Source organism: Chrysochloris asiatica, unplaced genomic scaffold (assembly GCF_000296735.1).
Source record: "Chrysochloris asiatica unplaced genomic scaffold, ChrAsi1.0 scaffold02034, whole genome shotgun sequence".
NCBI classification, from domain to species: domain Eukaryota; kingdom Metazoa; phylum Chordata; class Mammalia; order Afrosoricida; family Chrysochloridae; genus Chrysochloris; species Chrysochloris asiatica.
This window is the reverse complement of record NW_006410552.1, coordinates 1-14,069: the sequence shown is the minus strand read 5'-3', so window position 1 is coordinate 14,069 and position 14,069 is coordinate 1. Positions and strand designations below refer to the sequence as shown.

The window sequence follows — 14,069 nt, the reverse complement described above, 5'->3', positions numbered from 1 at the left end:
AGGGTCACTATGAATCAGAACTGACTCTACGTCACATAACCACCACCAGGTATTGACAGAACACCAACTGGTGCAACCAAATGGATGCAGTGCTGGTGACATTCACTTGTCTATGCCAAGAAATTTGAAAGACCTATTCCAGGGAAAGGTAACCCGACAGAATGCAAAAACTATTAAGCAATATCATTACTATCACATACAGTTACAATTTTGCTGAAGATATTGAAAAGCAGTAGCAGCAGATTGACAGAGAACTTGCCAGAGATTAAAACCAGATTCAGAAGAGGTCATGGATGAGGGCTATCACTGCTGATGCCAGATGGATATTGGCTGAAAACAGAGAATGCAAGAAAGATGTTTATCTGTGTTTTATTGACTATGAAAAGGCATTCAACTGTGTGGACTATAATGAATTATGACTAACACTGAAAAGAATGAGAATTACAGAACACTTAATTGTACTCATGAGGAATTTGTTTAAAGACCAAAAGGTAGTTATTTGACTAGAACAAGGGGATACTGTACTGAATGGTTTAAAAGCAGGAAATGTATGTGTCAGGGTTGTATCTTTTTACCAAACTTAATCTGTATGCTAAGCAAATAATTTGAGACACTAGACTATATGAAGAAGAATGAATCATCAGAATTGGAGGAAGAGTCATTAACAGCCTGCAATATGCAAATGATACAGCTTTGCTTGCTCAAAGTGAAGACTTAAAGCACTTGCTGATGAAAATCAAAGACGACAGCCTTCGGAGAATTGATTACAGCTCAATATAAAGAAACAAAAATACATCGACCAATAAGTAACATCATTATAAATGGAGAAAAGATTAAAGTCGACATGTATTTTATTTTACTTCGAGCCACAATCAATGCCCATGGAAGTAGCAGTCCAGCAGTCAAACAACATATTGCAATGGGAATATCTGCTTCAAAGGACCTCTTTACATTTTGAAAAGCAATGATGTCAACTTGAGACTGAAGTGCGTCTGATGCATACCTGGTATTTTCAGTTACCTCATATGTATTTGAAAGTGTGAACAAAAACTAAGGGACACCAAAGAAGAATTGAATTGATGCCTTGGAATTACGGTGTTGGTGAAGAATATTGACTATATCATGAACTACCATATCAGAACTGACCATTTGTTACACTCTGGTGGCTTACATGTTGCTGTGATATTGGAAACTATGTTACTGGTGTTTCAAATACCAGCAGGGTTACCCATGGTGGATAACTTTCAGTGGAGTTTCCAGATTAATAGCAGTCGAGGAAGAAGAAATGGGTGGTCCATTTCTGAGGTTGTTTTCTGAAAACCTTATGAACACTGTTATTCATAAGGTTATTCAATATAGTAAGATATCTGACATAGTGCTGGCAGATGTAGTGCTGAAAGCCCGTCAGGTTGGAAGACACTCAAAATAGGACTGGGGAAGAGTTGCCTCCTCCAAGTAGAGTTGGCCTTGGTAGGATGGAACAAAGCTTTTGGGATCTTCATTCGCTGATGTGGCACAATTCAAAATGAGAAGAAAGAGCTGTAAATACCCATTACTAATCAGAACAATGGAATGTATAAAGTATGAATCTAGGAAAATTGGACATCATCAAAAGTGAAATGGAACACATAAAGATTGATATCCAAGGCATTAGCAAGCTGCAATGGATGCATATTAGCCATTTTGAATTGGATGAGCATGGATTACTAAGCAGGGAATTACAAATTCAAGAGAAATGGTGTCATGTCAAAAAGAACATTTCAAGATCTAATTTGTAGTGATGTCTGTGATATGATAATATCTATTTGCCTACAAGGAAGACCAGTTAACAACTATTATTTGAATTAATGCACCAATCACCAAAGCCAATGATGAAGAAACTAAAGAATTCTATCAACTCCTTCGGGTGCACAGTGGCTCTGTACAATGAACACTGGACTCTGAACCATAAGGGCAGCGGTTCAAGCTCACCAGTTGCTCCATGGGAGAATGATGAGTCTTTCTGCTCCTTCAAAGATTTACAGCCTCAGAAATTCTATACAGGGTCGCTGTGAGTTGATAACAACTTGAAGGCACCTAACAACAACAATCAACTTCTTAAGTTTGAAATTGATCAAACATGTAATCAAGATGTATTAATAATTACTGATGTTTGGAATGCAAGCATTGAAAACAAAGAGGAAGGATTAGTAGTTGGAAAATATAGCCATTGTGATAGAAATGATAAACAATATAGCCATTGTAGATCACATGATAAACTTTTGCAAGATCAATGACTTCATTGCAAATACATTTTTCAACAACATCAATGGCAAACTATATATGTGAACCTAACCATATGAAATACACAGGAATCAAAATGACTACATATATGGGGAGAGACAATGGAGAAGCACAATATAATCAGTCAAAACAAGACTGGGGCAGACTGTGGAGCATATCATCAACTGCTAATATGCAAGTAGAAGTTGAAGCTGAGGAAAATTAAGTAATTCCACTGAGCCAAAATATGATCTTGTGTATATCTAACCTGCATTTACAGAACATCTCAAGGGCTGATTTAATTTATTAGACACTAATGACTGAAGACCAGAGGAGTTGTGGAATAACACCAAATACATTATATATGAAGAAAGCCAAAAGTCGCTAAAGAGACATGAAAGAAAGAAAAGACCAAAATGTATGTCAGAAGAGAGTCTGAAACTTGCTTTTGAACATATAGAAGCTAAAGCAACTCAAAGAAATGATGAAGAAAAAGAGCTGAAAAGGAAATTTCAAAGGACAGATCAAGAAAATAAAATATTACAATGAAATGTGCAAAGACCTAGAGTAAGAAAACCAAAAGGGAAAAACATGCTCAGCATTTTTCAAACTGAAAGAACTTAAGAAAAAAGTCAAGCCTGGAGTTTTAATATTGAAGGATTCTAGGGGGAAAATACTGAAACAATTCAGAAAGCATCAAAATAAGATGGAGAGAACTTACAAAATCACCGTACCAAAATTTGATAGATGTTCAACCTTTTCAGAAGATATCATATGACCAAAACCCCATGGTATTGAAGGAAGAACTCCTATCTATACTTAAGGCATTGGCAAAAAGCAAGACACCTGGAATTGACAGACTACCAATTGAAATGTTTCAACAAACTGATGTAATGCTGGAGGCACTCACTAGTCCATGCCAAGACATCTGACATCAGCTACCTGGACAATTGACTGGAAGAGATCAATATTTGTGCCCATTCCAAAAAGAAGGTGACACAACAGAATGTGGAAATTATAGAACAATATTATTAATATTACAAACAAGTAAAATTTTGTTGAAGACAATTCAGAAATAGTTGTAGCAATACATCAACCGAATGTTGCTAGAAATTCAAACCAGATTCAGAAGAAGACATGGAATGAGGGATGTAATTCCTGACGTCAGATGGATCTTGTCTGAAAGCAGAGAATACCAGAGAGATGTTTACTTGTGCTTTATTGACTATACAAAAGGCATTTGACTGTGTGGACCTTAACAAACTATGGATAACAGTGTGAAGAACAGGGATTCCTGAACACTTCATTGTGTTCACAAGGAACCTGTGCATAGACCAAGAGATACTCATTTGAATAGAACAAGGGGATACTGCATGGTTTAAAATCAAGGAAGGTGTGCATCAGAGATATATCCTTTCAGCATACTTATTCAGCCTGTATGCCGAGCAACTCATCTGAAAATCTGGATTATAACAAGAAGAGCACAGCATCAGGATGGGAGGAAGACTCATTAACAAGTTTGAGATATGCAGATGAGACAACCTTGCCTCACTGAAAGTGAACAAGTCTTAAAGTACTCTGATGAAGACCAAAGACTAAAGATTTCACTATGGATTATACCTTAACATAAAGAAGGCAAAAGTCTTCACAATAGGACCAGTAAACATTACAACAAATAGAGAAAATATTTAAATTGTCAAGGATTACTTGGATCCACAATCAATACTCATGGAATAAGCAGTCAAGAAATCAAATGACATTGGGCAAATCTGCTGTAAAAGACCTCTTTAAAAAACCAAAGGTGTCACTAAGGCTTACCTAATAGAAACCACAAATATTTTCTATCACCTCATCTACTCAGAAAAGTTGGGCAACAAATGAGGAAGACTGGAGAAGAACGGATGCATTTTAACTATGTTGTTGATGAAGGATTGTTGTTGTTACGTGCCATGGAATTGCTTCCAACCCATGATGACCCTGTATAGGGTTTCTGAGGAGCGACTTGTGGGTTTGAACCACTGACCTTGTGGTTCAAACTAACCTTTCGGCCTAGTGCATTATCCTGCAGCACCAGACTTCCAGAAAAAAACAGAACAAATGTGACTTGGAAGAAGTACAGCCAGAATGTTCCTTAGAAGACAAGATGGTGCTAATCTCATGGACTTTGAATATGTCATCAGGAAGGGCCAGTCACTGGACATGATGCCTGTTTAAGTGCAGGGTCAAGGAGATGGAATGACATGGGCTCAGACACAGCAATGACTGGACACTGGAAAGAGCAGTGTTGTATTCTTTTATACATGGGGCCACTGTGAGTCAGATCCAACTTGACGATGCCTAACAACAATGTATTTTCAGCTCAATGTAACCTATAAAAAATTGTACAAATCCAGTTTTGTTATAAGTTAGTGAATCTGCATTAATCCTATAAAGACAATGATTCATTTTATAAGTTAGTTTCCTATAGTGAAAAAAGAGTCAGACCCTCAATGAGATGGATTGACATAGTGGCAGCAATATGGCGCAGGACTGGGCAGAACTTGGTTCTGTTGTGCATACTGTTGTTATGAGTTACTACTGACTCAATGGTACCTAACAACAACAACAACAACAACAACAACAACAACAACAACAACATCTTCATCTCCCTTACAGATCATAAGCACCTAAAATGTTTAGGACCAAGAAATCAACCAACATTTTCTTGATTTCAAACCCTTAGAAAATAAAAATTTCTCAATAAAGTGATTCACAATTGACTTGGATGTGCTATTCTTTTTGTATCTTTTCAACATTACTTGTGAAGTTATACGAGTATTTGTGTAAATTACCTTTTTATAAACTAATATGTGGGAGCACAGTGGCTCTGCAGTTAAGCACTGGACTGTGAACCACAAGATCAGTGGTTTGAGCCCACCAGCCCCTCTTTGAAAGAATGCTGAGGCTTTCTGCTCCTACAAAAATGTAAGACCTCAGAAACAGTAGATATGGTCGCTATGAGTCAGGACCCACTCGATGGCACTTAATAACAACAACAAACTACTTTATATGTGCAAAAACATAAAACAACCTAAATGTGATTACCTCAAAAGGCTGGGGTTACTATTTCTGACATTTTCCCCTCCTATAACAACAACATTGTTGATTACATGAGAAGGCTAGAATCCTGAAAGCTCCTGCGCTCTCCTGGCTCCTGCTGTCTGGATACAGTGTTCAGATTTCACTGGGCTGCCATGTGATCCATCTTATCCTGCCGTAAGACAATGCCTTCAAATCCACTTATCAAAGTCAGGCTACATTTTAGTATCAAAGAGTGCTAGAATAAAACGATCAGATTTACCAACTTCATATAAAAGGTTTGTTGCTCACCACAGAGAGGCAAGTACCCTGATGCACAGGGAAGATATATTTTTAATGGCACCATGAATCAGGTCTTATTCATATGTCTGCAGGAGCAGGGAGGGCTATGCTAAACCCATTTTCCTCACTCTTAGGCTTAAGAGGAAGGCTACTTTGAAAGATATCTGCATTGCCAACATTAACAAAACCATAAAAATTCATTTGTTTTCTGGAAGAAATGTTTGCACATGGCTAGTAGACTGTTTGCACATGGCTGGGATAGTCTAAATCGGTACAGGAGTGACCAAGGAGATGCCAAGAGTGAGATCATACGTTCTATGCAACAATACTGCTAGGAGTTTGAGCAGCGTACAGGCTAATTATGATGTCGACTCTCTTTAGTCACGTTTACAGCTGTGACGCACAGTGGAGGCATGCGTTAAAGTGCTCAGATTTCTTCATAAGTATGGTTTCAGCTACTCACTTGTTCCTGGAGAACTTTCAGTAAAGCCTGGGTGTGGGACTGCTCTTCTTTTGCTTGTTCCAATTCTGATTTCTTATTGTTTAGCTCTTCTTGAATGGTCAGCATTTGCTGTGAAAATCAAAGGAGATTTAGAGTAAGTCGGATCAGAGGCCAGATCATTGAAACGTTCAGAACACTCAGTTGAATTTATGAGAAGAAGAGTTGTACATGTTCTAGGGCTCAATCTGGATTTCAGCTGGAAAAAAAAAAAGTTCTTGCGTGTGGTTTTCTCCCCCACTTAAGTAGTTCAATGAAGTCCCTGGGTGGTTCAAAGTTTACACTTGACTTACAGAATGGTTGGCAATTCAAAGCCACCCAGTGGTACCAGGAAAGCAAGCCCTGGTGACCAGTTTCTGTAAAAAAATTACAGCCTAGAAAATCGTATGCAGCAGTTCAATTCTGCAACGCATGGGGTCACCAAGAGTTGGAATCAATTCAATGGCAACAAGGAAACTCATTACAATATCATGAGTTTTGGAGGCAGGCTCTCTGCTGTCCACGTTATGAATAATGAAAACGAAACTCAGGGAGGTCAAGCAGTGTCGTGTCGATAGAGTTAATAAAATGCAGAGTCTGGACTTCAAACTGCATTACATCACAGCTGCCTCATCTTGGGATTCGACTTGCCCACAATGGGTTTGATTTAGCAGTTGGGCTTGTTTGGCGGTGTGATGAGTCCTGCAGTTTGTGACACATTAAGAGGCTGTTTGTGATAACGATGCATAAAACTTGCTACAGCATTTGTGAAGACACCAGCATATTCCTTTGAACGAATGCAGTATTTGTCAAAATACATAGTGATCATGTTAATAAACAACAGATTGATGGGTGAAGGCATGAAATAATAATAATTTTTTTAAACCCTTAACGTAACTACTCTACCTGTCACAATTACATCATCATCATACGTACTCCTGTACAGTGTAGCTCAGTGAGGCTCCTTCTCCAAGTGGCTGGGACCTCAGACCCTCCTTTTACTTTCTCTGTTATGACGATGATGTTTTATTAGATCAGCAGGACTGAAGTCCAAACTGCAATCAGTATATCAGCTGAGAAAACTGCTGATCTAAGCTGTCGAAATACTAAGCTACGGCCTACACTGATATTTTAAGCAGGACCACTGAAGAGATTTTTGTAAGCCTTGAGTTTCCCTTGCCCTATTAGCTGTAACTCATGTGGAGGCTTACCTTGTCTGCCAGAAGCCCGGTGCTGCCCGACACTAATTCATTTGGAACTCATGGCTCTATGGTAATATATACACAGACTAGACTAGAATACATTCAAAAGCTTCCAAACAGGCTCTGGGAACAGCTACGCTTACTCAAACCTTCATGACAACAAAGGACAAATTTGAAGAGACAATGCATTTCTTCTGCCACACAGACAATGCTGCATTAAAGAGACGGAACATCTGGGCATTCCAGCCATGAAGGGAACAGTCTCCATCATCAAAGTTGCTTCTTAGGGCCTTTGATACATTGCCTGCAGAGCTGTAATACCAGTTCCTTTTTCTTTCTTTTTTTTTTTTTAAAAAAATTTATTTCTCTTTAAAAGGTACAGTTGACAAAGGTTCACCTGAACAAGTGGATCAATTCAGTTAATATGACTGAACACTATGAGCACCATTCATTCATTCCAGGACGAAGTCAAAGCTCTTCAGAAATTGCCACTGTTAGGAAAACTCACTGTCTCTCACCAACACACGGGAACAACAAATATATATAAAAAAATTAAAATACCAATTTGAAAAAGTAATGTATTTTCCCTTTCAATGTTTCATACAGATACAACTTCAGTTATTTCCTTTTATAAGTGGATTGGTTTCAGAGACTTTTCATTCACAAGTCAAACCACAACCCATCCACAGAGAACCAACAGCCACTAACTAGGCTTATAGTGCAAATAAAGAGTTCTGAACTGCAACGGACATTTCTAAACATACACAACTGAGACATTTCGGAGCAGGTGCATGCAGGAAGCGCGACTAAAGCAGATGGTCACTAAAACAGTTGGTCAGGTTACTGGTGAGGTCACTGGGACTCCAGATGTTTCCAGACTCTGGCACTCAACTTGAACTCTCATCTTAGGTTTTGTACGTTGCTTTTCCAGTTTCACTAATGACACACAGGTGATTCAAATCCCTGAAGCATTCATTATAGTCAAGGGCATATCCTTCAACAAACTTGTCTGGAATTTCAAAGCCAACAAAGTCTGGTCCATAACCAACACATTGAGGAGGCCTTTTCACCAGCAAACTTGAAACCCTGACCGTCTTTGGATTATACTGTGTGACCAAGGAAAGCAGTGTCTGCATTCTTTTGCCAGTGTCAATTATATCTTCAATAATCAGGGCATTCTTTCCAGTCAAAGTTGGGCGATCATCTCCACCAATTACAGATGTCCCCAGCTGACTGGTCATTACAGTAGCTCTTCAGTCTGATGAAATCTACAGTCATAGGAATGGATCTATCACTATTTCTATTCAGTGCCTTGATTCCATCCAGCAGGTCAGCAAAGAACTTAGAGACCCCCTTGAGTACACAGAGGGCTATAATGTCATTACATCCTGAGCAAGCCACTCGGTCCTGCCCATAGTTAGTCCACAAGGAACAAACACCTTTTCCAAATCTTCTGTGTAATGATTAGGTATACAAAACAAATCTAGGTCATAGCCGGGCTGGTCATCATTAATCTCGAAGCTGGGGCTGCGGGCCGCCATATCAGAGCCATCAGGTCTGAACCATCACGCTCTGATCAACAATGGTACTACATGGCTGGTACTTAAACCTACCAATAGGAGCCCTGGTGGCACAATGGTTAAGACTGCTCACAGAAAAGTCCAGCAGTTTGAATCTCCAGGGGCTTTGTGGGAGACAAGACCTGGTGACTTGTTTGCATGAAGATTACAGCCTTGGTCACACCATGGGAACGTTCTACTCAGTCCTATCTGGTTATTATGAGAGTTGAAATTAACAACAAACCTACCACTTGTTAGGATGAAGTTAAATGTTTAAAGCTACTAACTCCAGGCTAGTAGCTTTAAACATTTAACTTAATGTTTGCATTTATGTTTAAACATGTGTGAGGTGGGGAGCACAGGAAGTACTCAAAAAAGCATAATGTCCTTTCCATTACATTCTCTCCCTCATCTGGTTGTTGCTGCTCTTAGTTGCCAAGGAGTTGGCCCAACTCATGGAGTCCTCATGCACTCACGACGGGTTTTATTGGTTGATTTCTCAGAAGCAGATTGCCAGGCCTTTCTTCATAGTCTTTCTTAGTCTAGATGCTCTGCTGAAACATGCTCAGCATTATGTTGTTGTGTGCTGTTGAATCGGTTCTGACTCACAGTGACCCTGTATAAGGTTTCCAAGGCTGCAAATCTTCTCAGGAGCAGAAGGCCACATCTTTCTCCCATGGCATGGTTGGTGGACTCAAACCACTGACCTTGTTAGCAGTCCAGTACTTAACCTACAGCATCACCAGTGCTCTATTCAGCATCATGTTGTTGTTGTTATTAAGTGCCATTGAGTCTGTTGCGACCCATAGCGACCCTGTATAGGGTTTCTGAGGAGTGGCTGGTGAGCTTGAACCGCCAAACTTGTGGTTGCATTAATCCACAGTGCCACAGCAGGACTCCATTCAGCATCATAGCATCGTACAAATCTGGAACTGGGTATACATTTAAGAACCTATGGCATAAACTACTTCTCTTGCAATTTCCTAAAGAGTTGGTGCCCCCTGTTTCACCACCCACCATATTACAATTGCAAGTGAGGTAAGATCCACATCTCATGGTGGCTCCTGAGATAGTTGGGACTTAGTTGTGCATCCATTGATTAAAGTACAGAAACTAGGGAGGCTTACTGTGCTTTGGCCCAATGGCAAGTTCCTAAAAGTACTTGGTGCCAACAATGGGGACTGACCCTACTTCACTGTCACTCATGACTGGCTGGAAACATTTCTGGGGGGGAGAGGGGGAGGGGGTTTGGTACACTGCTTCAAGTGGTGTAGAGTGAATTTTTAGGTCATTAGACCATTTCAACTCCAATCTTTAAATCTCTTTTTAAAATGAACCAAGTGAAGGACAGAAAATGATCTTCTAAGATCTCATTTTTGCTCACTGCAGCATTGAGGTAGCAGAAATTAGAAGCACCTGATGTTGGAGAGAAGGGGCGTGGTTAAGGATGGAGCAACTGCAGAATGAATGGGACATTGTGGAGTCATTCAAGAAGAAGCTGCAGCAATGGGCTTTAGGCATTTAAGAAGGTCACACATAATACAATGGAAAAGAAAGTTCAGGTTACAAAGTATTTAATTTTCCAACCCACTCTCAGAAAAGAACTGGATACCATCTCTGGGTGAACAAGTTTATTGATGTCAGGTAGTTATGTTTGTCAATTTTCTGGTGTATCTGTAAGGACTATGCATTGCTTTGTTGCTATTAAGTGCCACTGAGTCAGTTCCAACTCATAGCGATTATGTATATGGTTTCCGAGGCAGAAAGCCTCATCTTTCTCCCAAGGAGCAGCTGGTGGGCTTGACCTGCCACCCTTAGCAGTCCAGTGCATATCCTACAGAGTCACAGTGTTCCTGTGCACTGCTTTATTAATGAGAAAAAAAAAATTCAGACCTTGTGATGTAAGTTAAGTAGTCGGCTGCTGACAAAAAGGTTAACTATGGTTATCAAGACTGTGAATAAGTAAGTGGAGAAGTCAGCCCTCCATTGAAGATTTATTTCTATTTCGTCTACACATCTACAGCTCTTCTTCATTCTATTAACACACACATAACCTTCCCTTGATCTTATTCCTCATTTAGATTGTCATCCTATGTCATTCTTCCTTGGAATCACTTTTAAAATAAATTGTCTTCTCGCTCACACTATATTCAACTCCCTTCTGTTTTTATACATTGTTGTTGTGTAGTGCCGTCGAGTCGGTTCCAACTCACTGCGATTCTGTATAGGGTTTCTGAGGAGTAGCTGGTGGGTTTGAACCGCCGACCTTGTGGTTAGCAGTCCTGTGCTTATCCTACAATGCCAAGCCATGACTTCTCCTATGCATAGGCAAACATTTTAATAGTTTAGTGCATTTTTTAATTTGAATGTGCTTTTCCAAAATATCTACTGTTGTTGTATATTTTTATGTAATTTTGTATTATATTTCTTCTTGCTTTGTTTTTGCTAAGTATTCTGTTTTTAAGCTAAATCCATGTTGATATATATGTATCTAATCTATTGCTTCTGGTGTCTGCATAATAGCCTAATTTTCCTTAATCCATTCCAAGTGCAGGCCACTTGGATTGTCTCCAGGTTTCCCGACCCTACACAAGGCTGCCATGGACCATAGTACTGCATGTTCCTTACAGATATATCAGAGAATTCCCCTGGGAGGCATACACAGTGGTGGGACTCCAGAGTTAGTGCCTAAGGAGCGAATTTCACCAATATCTTCACAGAATGTCTGTATCATTCTGTGCTTAAGAGTCACTGTGTCCCACACCCACATCCAGCGTTTAAAATTTGTGCACTTCTCTGATTAGCTGTGAGTCTAAGCGACACATCATCTTCTTGCTAGCTACTGGGGTTCATTTCTACTTCTTGAAAAAATACTTACGAGCAGTTGTTCTTCATTCTAGTTACCCATTAGCATCATCTGGGGGAGCTTTATGAAAACACTGATTCCTAGGCCTTACACACAACTAATTAACTCAGAATATCTAGGGATGGGACTCAGACACCAGTTTATATATTTTAAACCTTCACAGGTAATCTAATGTGTAATTGGGGATAAAAACCACTGTTTCCTTTAAGGCTTAATGAATCCTCAGTCTCCTGCGATGTGGTTTCCACCCCCAGTACAGCACTCAGACTGTTGTACTCCCGTCACCAACGACTTTCTAACTGTCGGCCAATGCTCCCATCTGTTGCTTGTCTCCTCACTACCTGATGTTCAGCTACACAGCTTCGGTGCTTATGAGTCACACCGATTTCATGGCCTCACACGGCTCCTTCCTTCGACTTACAGGCCCGAAAATTACTGCTTCCAGACTGTTTACTATCGCCCCTGCTCACCCAAACCGACTCCCCTTCTCCGGGTAATGTCTACTGTCCACTTGATACCCAGAGATGAAACCTTGAGGTCAGTCCTTGCCCCTTCACCATCCTCACAAACTTTCAACTCACTTTCCCCCACCCCACTCCATCCCCTTGTTTTTATCAGCATCTCTTTCCAGGATGAGTTTATGTCTTATAAACAAAAGAAGGTATTACTTTTATAGAATGCATGAAACAATCTAGAGATCTTAAGAGACTATATCTGCAGGGGTACACTCAAGGATTTCGTTACTCTAACACTTTCAATGTGTATGTAGAATGAATGAAAGAACACATGAATGAATGAATGCCGGCCTACTGGTTCTTCTACTTCTATGGGATTAAACCATGATCTAGAAAAATAAAGATCTGAGTTATATAGAGATATAAAACTTTCAAGGGAATAATCAGTTCCTTTTAAAGCACTTTGAATCATCACTCTGGAAGTTTCATTGTTGTTGTTGTTATATGCCATGGAGTCGGTTCCGATTCATAGCGACCCTGTACAGGGTTTCCGAGGCTGTAAATATTTATGGGAGCAGAAAGCCTCATCTTTCTCCCATGGAACAGTTGGCAGTTTCAAACTACCAGAGCTCCTTTGGCAGTTTCATACATCCTCCTTAATGTGTTATTAAGTGCCATCGAGTCAGTTCTGACTCATAGCAACCCTGTATAGGGTTTCTGAGGAGCAAATGGTGGGTTTGAACCACTGACCTTGTGGTTATCATTCCAGTGCTTTCTTATAGCTCCCCATCAGGACTCTACCCATTAATCTAAAGGCGGAAGATTTCATAAAAGACCAATGCAAGCCAGTCAATGAATTTATAATTGTGCATTTTCTTCTCTTTGTCCTACCCAAACACTACAAAACAAGATCACAAAATCACCACTAGAGGAGGAATAAAACCAAGATCTCTCGATTGTTTCATGCATTCTATAAAAGTAATTCTTTCTTTTGTTTAGAAGGTATAAACGCATGAATCTAATATTTATGGATTCAAAACAGTGGCCAGCCAAAATTGCTATTTTTCATTTGACTAGAAGCCCTGTTTAAAAATGAGCTAGTTCATAACGAGATCGCTTACATGAGCATTCTGGTCTTTTTCGCATGAAATTTATGAGACCGTATACTCTCCTTTCCAGTTTGAATTTTTAAGTGCTGAAGTGCTTCAATTACAGAAGTTCACGGGCAGCTAAGACTTAGTCAGAAGACTCTCTTGGTTGGATTGGCTGACTGCAGCATAATTTTAATTTAACATTTGGGAGTATGGCATTAAACAGATGCACTATTACATTTTTTGGTGGTTACAACTGAGTGTGTTCCAATTAGACAATTATCCATATGCCAATCAAGCGGAAATACCCTGGTGAACAGCAGGCAGGTAAGTAAACGCTGTACCTGACACATCTTGATAATTCCAGGCCACTGACTTCATCGGATCATTTGTGATGCTCTTGGGGATGCAGACTGCAGTGTGTAATGGGTCTTTCTCACTGACAAATTCAAAGAGCATTACCAATGTTATTTGGAGCCCCAGAATAAGGGAGGTCACATTTCCATTTTCACAGATGGGAAAATCACGGGCTTGCAGGAGTGAAGTCATGTACCCACGCCCAGACTGTCTGGGAGAGACTTACACTTGTACAACTTAAGTTTCCTGCCTCAAATGGTGCCTTCTACCCAGCAACCACACTCACTGCTTATTTGAAATGGAAATCAGGACAGGTCAAACTGAAACCCTCCAAGAAAGGACTTTTACCTGGACACTCAACACTTTTACTAGCTAGGCTGCTGGAAACATGCTTTTGTGGAACTTCTGTGAGCAATGTGATGGATTTAACTTTTCAAAT

At 39.9% G+C, this 14,069-nt stretch overlaps 1 pseudogene; it reads right to left on the bottom strand.

The window, feature by feature from the left end:
• Positions 1-8,207: 8,207 nt before the first annotated feature.
• Positions 8,208-8,843, bottom strand: LOC102836072 (annotated as a pseudogene).
• Between the last annotated feature and the right edge of the window lie 5,226 nt (positions 8,844-14,069).